This window comes from Anomaloglossus baeobatrachus, chromosome 10, assembly GCF_048569485.1.
Source record: "Anomaloglossus baeobatrachus isolate aAnoBae1 chromosome 10, aAnoBae1.hap1, whole genome shotgun sequence".
Classification (NCBI taxonomy): Eukaryota; Metazoa; Chordata; class Amphibia; order Anura; family Aromobatidae; genus Anomaloglossus; species Anomaloglossus baeobatrachus.
In genome coordinates this window covers 48,957,177-48,968,302 of record NC_134362.1, presented here as the reverse complement: position 1 = coordinate 48,968,302, position 11,126 = coordinate 48,957,177, and the positions used below count along the sequence as shown (strand labels likewise).

Here is an 11,126-nt window from a genome sequence, read left to right as displayed (position 1 = left end):
AGTACCGAGTAAAATGGAAGTCGGAGGCAAAATATGAGCATTTTCAAACTCCGAGGCTTAATTGAGTAAAGAGCTGTGGCGCTCGTCCATCACTACTAACAACCAAAGCGTGTGTGTGTATATGTATGCATGTGTGTATATATATATATATATATATATATATATATATATATATATATATATATATATATATATATATATATATATATATATATATATATATATATATATATATATATATACATATATATATACATACATACACACACACACACACACACACACACACACACACACACACACACAGTGTGTATATTTAGAACTGTGGCTGTGTTAAGACAACCCCTTTTTAATTCAATTAGACATGTGTGTAAACTAGAAAAACATACTTGCCTCCTCCATCGTTGCCACTCCAGCCATATTGGTGCCACATCTCACATGGCATAATGCCCAATGACCTCTGCTGACAATAAGACACTATTGGGCAGCTGTGCTATCATTTTTCTGAAAAATGTCAAAGAGTTTAGGAGCCCAATGGTGGCTGCTCCTTGTTATGCTATGTGAGCCCTACAGTCAATGTCACACAAGCCCCAGGAGACTGAACACCAAAATAACTGGAACAGAGCTGGTATGGAAAGGGAGTAGGTCTTATTTTTATTTTACAAAAGGTGACTACTTCATATAAAATAGGAATTCACTCCATTAGGCTGGACTAACACGAACGTATGAAAAGACGGTGCCATTCTCATCCAGGAGAGTAGGACGATATTTTTCTTACTTGTCATCCGTGTGTTGTCAGTGTGCAGTCATTTTTTTTTTTCTCTCAGCAGCTATTAGTGATTGTCATTTACAGGACCATTTACAGTGTTCTCTCCTACATGATACAATCCTATAAAAAAAAAAACTGATGTCACTAGGATGGTCCATGTGACGTCAGTTTTTTTTTTCTCGTACCCATTGACGAGTCTCGGACAACTTGGGTAGCAAATCGCAGCATGTTGCAACTTTTTTCTCATCCAGAATCTGTATGAGAAAAAAACCTGACCAACTGCTCTGCCTCATTGACTAACGTTGGTCCGAGTGCAATGAGAGATTCTCACATTGCACTCGTCCGATTCATATGCTCGTGTGAGCGTACCCATAAGTGAACCTGTCACCATTTTTTTGCCGCCTAACCTGAGAGCATCATAACGTAGGAGCAGAGACTCTGAATCCAGCAATGTGTCACTTACTAGGCGGCTTAGTGTAGTTTCGATATAATCAGTTTAATCAGCAGGAGATTATCATTACAGGACTAGTTGGCGTGCTGCAGGTAGTCCAGCATATTCATGAGCTCTGTATAACTGCTAGATCTGCAGCAGAGAAAACATTGATTTTATCAAACAGCTCAGTAAGTGACACATCTCTGGAATCAGGATCTCTGTCTCTACATTTATGCTGCTCTCAGATGCGGGAGCAAAAACAAAAAAAGGCTATGATCTCACTGAGCGTTTTTGCATTTTTTAGCTATGGCTTTGCCTTGGTTTTATGCAAATCCATGGTAATAAAATGCTGCTTTTTACAGTCCCAGCAGAGTCTGGGACTGTAAACAGTAGTGCTTTGCACTTTACAAGCTTGAGGGCCATGCTGTTATTTACAGGCTTGGAGAAAGGGAATAATTGATGATTCGGGGAGGAGGGGGGTCTTCAGCATAAACCATCCAGTAATTAAACAGAAGTTAATTAAAATTCAAATAAGATCCATATTAAAACCTGACGCGTTTTTGGCAACTAGAGCCCTTATTCATGCCATCTATCTTTGCACAGGATTGCTGTGTTCACCAGCGGTACCGACACCCAACGGTGACCATTTTCTCCAACTCTGAACCAAGCTACGCGGTGAGCTTCTCATATTTCTTTTGTTTAATCCCTATTGGGTCCAAATAATCATTAGATGAAAGTTGACGTGACCAGAGGACCATCAAAGGCTGCTTTCACACATCCGGTTTTTGCTGTGCGGCACAATCCGGCGCTTTGCAGAAAAACCGCAACCGTTTTTTTTGCCGCCTGTTGCGGTTTTTTTGCATAGACTTACATTAGTGCTGTATTGTGCCGCATGGCCTTGCGTTCCGTCCGTTTGTTGCCGCACGCAGCAGATTTAGCCGATGCGGCGGCCGGATGGAACGTTGCCTGGCACGTTTTTTTGTCCGGCAAAAAAAAAAAAAAACAAAACGCATCCGGCCGATGCGGTACGATTTGCAATGCATGCCTATGGACGCCGCATACGGTGTCCTGCAGCAAAAACCGCATCCGGCCGACGCATGCGGTTTTTTCCACTGCACATGCTCAGTAGCCTGCCGCAAGCGGGCCGCATGTTAAAAACTTACCGCATCCTTTGCATATTGCCGCCGCATCCGTTGCATAGGTTTTAGAACCGGAGGTGTGAAAGCAGCCTAAGGTGTATGAGGAATCAGGATGGTAATATTTTAAAGGTCCAGACATTGGAGGGAATAAACTAACAGGACAGCAGGGACAACATCAGCTGTTGCAGGGATAATTTGCCTGTCTGGTATCAGATGTCTTCAGGGTTTTTGTTTTTTTTGCTACGGTCAGTGTGAATGTGGCTTATTTTTGGGTTAAGTAGCACGATGGCCCTGTCATTCACACCACCAGTCTCTGCCTGCTAGTAACGAGGTGTTAACACTCTGTATGTTGGTTCTTTGACAGCCGCCTTGTGTATGGCAGGGGGCAGGATAGAGCAGATGGTGTCATTATGGGGAGAAAAAAAAAAGCCAACCAAAAACAAACTACTGGTCACATGTGAATATTGTGTATTCTTTTTTTTTTTTGAGGATTTTGTTACAAAATTTCATCCTCCAAATTATTAGACTATGTTCACACACTGCATCTTTTAACCACAAAGATGCAGCATTTTCAGCCCCAAAAAATGCACCCGCATGCGTTTTTTGCCACGTTTTGCGCAAAGGATTTAATGGCACAAAAACGCAAGAAGAATTGACATGCTGCATCTTCAAAAACGCAGCCAAAACAAGATGCCCAGTGTACACAGCAAAATAGAAATCTCATAGATTTTGCTGGGGGAAGGAAATGCATGCGCTTAGGTGCATGTTTGTGACCTCAAAAATGCACCAAAAATGCAGTAAAAGATGCAGTGTGTGAACATAGGTTTAGGCCTCATTTACCGTATTTTTCGGACTATAAGACACTTTTTTTTCCCCAAAATTTTTGGGGAAAGTGGGGGGTGCGTCTTATAGTCAGATGGCTTCGGTGCGGTAGAGTGGGTGAAGGCGGGTGCGGTGGAGCGGGTCATCAGAGGAAGGAGCAGGCTGTAGCAGCGCTACCCTGACCACGTGGGCCCGCTCATTTCATATGCACACCCATCATCTCTCAGCCCTGAAGCCGGCGCTGACACGTGGGCAGGATGATGGGCAGGGGATGCGTGCATACTAAAGAGCCGGCCCGCGTGATCACCCCAGGCAACTACAGCCTGGAGTGATCATGTGCGGCTGTATTCACTGCTCCCCCGCGCATCATCATCAGCGTCTCATAAACACCTGCCATCACTAAGCTAGGACTTAGTGGCAGCTATGGGCTGCTGCCATTAACTCCTTATTACCCCGATTGCCACTGCATCAGGGCAATCAGGATGAGCTGGGAAAAGTCCCAGGACTGTCACATCTAATGGATGCGGTAATTCTGGGCGGCTGCTGGCTGATATTTTTAGGCTTAACGTGAGTCTGCCCAGCCTGAGTATACCAGCCTCCAGCTGTGAGACTTTATGTTGGCTGGTTATCAAAATTGGGGGAACTGCACGCCATTTTTGTTTTTTTGTTTTTTTTTTGTTTTTTTAAATGACCCCCCCCATACAATGTCAGTAGCAGATCCTCAAAAATTTTATTTTTCTATTTTCCTCCTCTAAAACAAGGGTGCGTCTTCTGGTCCGGTGCGTCTTATAGTCCAAAAAATACGGTAAATGTCAGTTTTTCCATGAATAATACTTGTACCTCTGAAGCGGTTCACATCAGATTTGTTCCTTGGACCATGTGGTCAGTGCAAAAATCACAGGACATATCCAATTTTGAGCCAAGTGTGCCATCAAAAAATCAATAATGCAACAAGCCTATGGGTCCATGTGGGGGAAAATAAAAAAAAACCCACAAAAAAACAGATAAGAAAACTAAGGCTATGTGCCCACATTGCTTTTTTACATGCTTCTTTTCTGCACACAAAGCATGTTTTGTCAGGAAAAAATAAAAATGCTAATTATTTTATTGCATTTGCACAATTTCATATGCATTTTATTCATGCTTCTTGTGCTTTCTTTAGTCATGATCATCAGGGGGTTCAGGTGCTGTACCCCTGCAATCGCCACCGGGTCTCCGGTTGATGTGACAGCCAGCACTAGGCTCTCACTACCCGGAGCGATGCCCGTGTCGCTTCCGATCGCAGCATTCATAAGTCAAGGAGATTGATCTCCTACCTATCCCTGGTGATCAGGTCCCTGGAATTCGATCACAGGGAACCGATTGCTGCCACAAGGACGACGACCCTGGGTTACTGAGCTACAGAGAACCTCACACACCATGCACAAAATGCATGCACAATTGACATGCTACTTTTTTTTCACAATGAAATCTGCAAGAAAAAAAATATGCAGTGTGTGCTCAGCTAGTTACGATTTTCACACTTTGCTGGGATGCTTTTTCCTTGCTTTTAGTGATTTAGGCTATGTGTGCACTTTATGTTTTTTTCTGCGTTTTGGCTGCGTTTACAACTGCACTGTGTCATTGACAAAATGCATGCGTTCTGATTCCCCAGCAAGGTCTATAAGAATCATGCAAACTCTGTGCGCACGATGCTTTTTGAAACCCAGCGTTTTGATTTTCAAAAATTTGTCAAAATTTCTGCGTTTGAAGCAGCAGCATGTCAATTGTTTTTGCCATTTTGGCAGCGTTTTAAGAACATTGAAATCAATGAGTTGTAGAAAATCGCTGCCAAAATGTTAAGCAGTGCGCTTGCATTGTATTATTGTTGCGATCCGCATTTTTTTTTTTTTTTAACATAACAAAGGTAGGTCTTTTGTCTTTCTCTCTGTCGGTCGGTGTCTCTCTCTATGTCTCCATCTCTCTCTCTGTCCATGTCGGTCTCTCCCTCTCACCCCCTCTCTCATACTCCCCGAACCACGATCACCGGCGCGGTGCTGCCCGGCGGTCACACAGTGGCGGCTTCTGTTTTGAAAAAGCCGGCCGCTCATTAAACCATCATCATTCTCTGCTTCCCCCACCCTCCGGCGCCTATGATTGGTTGTAGTCAGACACGCCACCACGCTGAGTAACAGCTGTCTGACTGCAACCAATCACAGCCGCCAGTGGGCGTGTCTATATCGAGCAGTAAAAAAAAACAAAAATAAAAACGACGTGCGGTTCCCCCAATTTAAATACCAGCCAGGGTAAAGCCACACAGCTGAAGGCTGGTATTCTCAGGATGGGGAGCTCCAAATTATGGGGAGCCCCCCAGCCTAACAATATCAGCCAGCAGCCGCCCATTAGATGCGACAGTCCCGGGACTTTACCCGGCTCATCCCGAATTTCCCTGGTCCCGTGGCAAACGGGGTAACAAGGAGTTAATGTTAGCAGCCCATAGCTGCCACTAAGTCCTAGGTTAATCATGGCAGGTGTCTCCCCGAGATACCTTCCATGATTAACCTGTAAGTTAAAGAAAATAAACACACACATCCAAAAAAAATCCTTTATTTGGAATGATAGACAAAAAAAACAAAGAAAATACCCTCTTTCACCACTTTAATAACCCCTCAAAAACACCTCCAGGTCCGACGTAATCCACGCAAGGTCCCATGACGCTTTCAGCTCTGCTACATCGGAAGTTGACAGAAGCTTCAGTAGAACACCGCCGCTCCTGTCAGCTCCATGCAGCAACTGAAGTGTCGCGCGATCAGCTGTGCTGTCACTGTGGTTACTCGCGGCCACCACTCTCAGGTGGAGGACTGCAGCTGTGGCCACGGGTAAGGCTAGCTTCACATCAGCGTTTTTCTGCCGGTCGGCAGAAAAACGCAAAACACATGTTGCCGGATCCATTGTCTGCTCAATGCAATGTCAATGGACCAGCGGCAACATGCATTTGCATCCGTTTGCATGTGGCAGTGTCTGGATCCTATCCTGTTTCAAAAATGCAACATGTAGCGTTTTTTGCCTCCGACCAAAAACTGCAGCTCACCGGTTCCTGTACATTGCAGCAGTAGCTGCAATGTATTTCAATGGGCGCCGGATTCTGGTTTCTCACTTTCGGTTGTATGCGGCAGGAATGATCCTTTTTCCCGTGGAAAACATGGTCTGAAGCACATAGTTATCTTTTAAATTCTTCAAATTCTTTATACAAAAAAAAAAAATCTATAATATACATTTATATATTTATTCAAATATATATTTCAAAATAGAATTTTAAAAGGTAAATTAAATATTTATATTTTACATTATATCAATATTCATCTATCTCTATATTTATAGCAATCAAACTTTCCTTTTTTTATTTTTTAATTATTTAAATTAAAAATCAACCTATCGATATATATATATGTCTTTCCATAATCTTGCTTACTTCCTATCTATATACAGTGCCTACAAGTAGTATTCAACCCCCTGCAGATTTAGCAGGGTTACACATTCGGAATTAACTTGGCATTGTGACATTTGGACTGTAGATCAGCCTGGAAGTGTGAAATGCACTGCAGCAAAAAAGAATGTTATTTCTTTTTTTTTTTTTTTTTTTTTTTTTAAATTGTGAAAAGTTAATTCAGAGTGTCATTTATTATTCAACCCCTCAATCCACCAGAATTCTGTTTGGTTCCCCTAAAGTATTAAGAAGTATTTCAGGCACAAAGAACAATGAGCTTCACATGTTTGGATTAATTATCTCTTTTTCCAGCCTTTTCTGACTAATTAAGACCCTCCCCAAACTTGTGAACAGCACTCATACTTGGTCAACATGGGAAAGACAAAGGAGCATTCCAAGGCCATCAGAGACAAGATCGTGGAGGGTCACAAGGCTGGCAAGGGGTACAAAACCCTTTCCAAGGAGTTGGGCCTACCTGTCTCCACTGTTGGGAGCATCATCCGGAAGTGGAAGGCTTATGGAACTACTGTTAGCCTTCCACGGCCTGGACATCCTTTGAAAGTTTCCACCCGTGCCGAGGCCAGACTTGTCCGAAGAGTCAAGGCTAACCCAAGGACAACAAGGAAAGAGGTCCGGGAAGATCTCATGGCAGTGGGGACATTGGTTTCAGTCAATACCATAAGAAACATACTCCACCGCAATGGTCTCCGTTCCAGACGAGCCCGTAAGGTACCTTTACTTTCAAAGCGTCATGTCAAGGCTCGTCTACAGTTTGCTCATGATCACTTGGAGGACTCTGAGACAGACTGGTTCAAGGTTCTCTGGTCTGATGAGATCGAGATCTTTGGTGCCAACCACACACGTGACGTTTGGAGACTGGATGGCACTGCATACGACCCCAAGAATACCATCCCTACAGTCAAGCATGGTGATGGCAGCATCATGCTGTGGGGCTGTTTCTCAGCCAAGGGGCCTGGCCATCTGGTCCGCATCCATGGGAAGATGGATAGCACAGCCTACCTGAAGATTTTGGCCAAGAACCTCCGCTCCTCCATCAAGGATCTTAAGATGCGTCGTCATTTCATCTTCCAACAAGACAACGACCCAAAGCACACAGCCAAGAAAACCAAGGCCTGGTTCAAGAGGGGAAAAATCAAGGTGTTGCAGTGGCCTAGTCAGTCTCCTGACCTTAACTCAATTGAGAACTTGTGGAAGGAGCTCAAGATTAAAGTCCACATGAGACACCCAAAGAACCTAGATAACTTGGAGAAGATCTGCATGGAGGAGTGGGCCAAGATAACTCCAGAGACCTGTGCCAGCCTGATCAGGTCTTATAAAAGACGATTATTAGCTGTAATTGCAAACAAGGGTTATTCCACAAAATATTAAACCTAGGGGTTGAATAATAATTGACCCACACTTTTATGTTGAAAATTTATTAAAATTTAACTGAGCAACATAACTTGTTGGTTTGTAAGATTTATGCATCTGTTAATAAATCCTGCTCTTGTTTGAAGTTTGCAGGCTCTAACTTAAGGCCCCGTCACACTAAGCAACATCGCTAGCAAAATCGCTGCTAACGAACAACTTTTGTGACGTTGCTAGCGATGTTGCTGTGTGTGACATCCAGCAACAACCTGGCCCCTGCTGTGAGGTCGTTGGTTGTTGCTGAATGTCCTGGGCCATTTTTTAGTTGTTGCTGTCCCGCTGTGAAGCACAGATCGCTGTGTGTGACAGCGAGACAGCAACAACTAATGTGCAGGCAGCAGGAGCCGGCTTCTGCGGAGGCTGGTAACCACAGTAAACATTGGGTAACCAAGAAGCCCTGTCCTTGGTTACCCGATATTTACCTTTGTTACCAGCCTCCGCCGCTCTCACTGTCAGTGCCGGCTCCTGCTCTGTGCACATGTAGCTGCAGGACACATCGGGTTAATTAACCCGATGTGTGCTGTAACTAGGAGAGCAGGGAGCCAGCGCTCAGTGTGCGCTGCTCCCTGCTCTCTGCACGTGTAGCTGCGTGCGCCGGTAACCAAGGTAAATATCGGGTTGGTTACCCGATATTTACCTTAGTTACCAAGCGCAACATCTTCCACGCGGCGCTGGGGGCTGGTCACTGGTTGCTGGTGAGCTCACCAGCAACTTGTGTAGCGACGCTCCAGCGATCCCTGCCAGGTCAGGTTGCTGGTGGGATCACTGGAGCGTCACAGTGTGACATCTCACCAGCAACCTCCTAGCAACTTACCAGCGATCCCTATCGTTGTTGGGATCGCTGGTAAGTTGCTTAGTGTGACTGGACCTTAACTTGCATCTTATCAAACCTGCTAAATCTGCAGGGGGTTGAATACTACTTTTATCTTCCTTTCTTAAGGTCCAGTCACACTAAGCAACTTACCAGCGATCCCAACAACGATAGGGATCGCTGGTAAGTTGCTAGGAGGTTGCTGGTGAGATGTCACACTGTGACGCTCCAGCGATCCCACCAGCAACCTGACCTGGCAGGGATCGCTGGAGCGTCGCTACACAAGTTGCTGGTGAGCTCACCAGCAACCAGTGACCAGCCCCCAGCGCCGCGTGGAAGATGTTGCGCTTGGTAACTAAGGTAAATATCGGGTAACCAACCCGATATTTACCTTGGTTACCACCGCACGGAGCTACACGTGCAGAGAGCAGGGAGCAGCGCACACTGAGCGCTGGCTCCCTGCTCTCCTAGTTACAGCACACATCGGGTTAATTAACCCGATGTGTGCTGCAGCTAAATGTGCACAGAGCAGGGAGCAGCGCACAATGCTTAGCGCTGGCTCCTTGCTCTCCTAGTTACAGCACACATCGGGTTAATTAACCCGATGTGTCCTGCAGCTACATGTGCACAGAGCAGGAGCCGGCACTGACAGTGAGAGCGGCGGAGGCTGGTAACAAAGGTAAATATCGGGTAACCAAGGACAGGGCTTCTTGGTTACCCGATGTTTACATTGGTTACCAGCGTCTGCAGAAGCCGGCTCCTGCTGCCTGCACATTCAGTTGTTGCTCTGTCGCTGTCACACACAGCGATCTGTGCTTCACAGCGAGACAGCAACAACTAAAAAATGGCCCAGGACATTCAGCAACAACCAATGACCTCACAGCAGGGGCCAGGTTGTTGCTGGATGTCACACACAGCAACATCGCTGCTACGTCACAAAAGTTGTTCCTTAGCAGCGATGTTGCTAGCGATGTTGCTGTGTGTGACGGGGCCTTAACTCTCTGGTTCTGGTTGTTTGGATCCCTCGCTTTGAGGATTAAAGAGTAAATTGGTAGGTTGACTCTATACGTATTGGGTATTGATTAACCTAAAAAAAAGTTGCAACTTGCATCAGACATGATTGGTGGTGGTGTGACAGGAAATGTGAATCATAATCAAAGGTGATACTACCATGTGTTACAGCGTTATTCTCTTTGTGTATTATTGCCAATGATACCTGAATTTCTCCTTTTTGTAATGTAACTTCCTACAATAAAAATTGATTGGATTAAAAAAAAAAAAAAAACTACTTGTAGGCACTGTATATCTATATATATATATATATATATATATATATATATATATATATATAATGTATATATTTCTATGCATCTATCTTTATCTCTCTATCGATCTATATATCTATGTATCTCTTCATTAGGCTGGAAACACACCTATGCGTGTAAAATCGGTCCGGGTTGCCTGAAAAAAAAAACTCGGCCGATTTTAGTTCACGTTAGGTCAGTGTGCAATGCAAGTGCGATGGTTTTTTTTTTTTTTTTAATTGTTTCCAGGGTAGCAGAGCGTGTGTGATCCTTTTTTTTTTTCTCAGCAGCTGTCATCTGCACTTTAGCTCTGCTACATGGCCGGTGACAGCAGCCACAGACAGAGCCATGTAGTTTATTTATTTTTTAACTGCATGATATAGACCCGCCCACCGGCAGCTGTAATTGGTTGCAGTGAGACAACTTTCACTCATCGTGGGGGCGTGTCTGACTGCAACCAATCTTAGGCGCCGGTGGGCAGGGAAAGCAGGGAATACGAGATTGAATAATGAGCGGCCGGCTTTTTCAAAAGAGAAGTCGCCGGAGCAGTGTGACCGCCGTGCAGCACCACGCCGGTGATCAGGGATCGGTGAGTATGAGAGAGAGGGGGGGGGGGGGGGGGGGGGAGGAATAGACCGACATGGACAGAGAGAAAAAGACCGACCGACAGAGAGAGAATAGAGACAGAGATGGAGAGACCGACCGACAATCGCATGTTTCTCAAAACACTGGAAATGAGTGAGGTCTCAAATTGTCTGTCAATCTCTATAATTGACAGACATTGTGAGACCTCACTCATTTCCAGTGCTTTGAGAGACATGCGATTAATGTATTTACAAAAACGAATGTCACCAGTATGGTGTGAGTGCCAGTCCGGGTGACATGCATTTTTTTTCACGCTCCCATAGAGTTGCATTGGAGAGACTCTGCGAGAAACTCTACAAAAAGCAGCCT

General features: G+C 44.8%; 1 long non-coding RNA gene across 1 annotated transcript in view; it reads left to right on the top strand.

Annotated features, from left to right (window-relative positions):
- Positions 1 to 1,803: 1,803 nt before the first annotated feature.
- LOC142254665 (uncharacterized) overlaps positions 1,804 to 11,126 on the top strand; it is a 56,400-nt gene continuing 47,077 nt past the window's right edge. The window contains exon 1 of the long non-coding RNA XR_012727295.1: positions 1,804 to 1,877. This is a non-coding gene — a long non-coding RNA (uncharacterized LOC142254665). The remainder of the gene's footprint in view (positions 1,878 to 11,126) is intronic.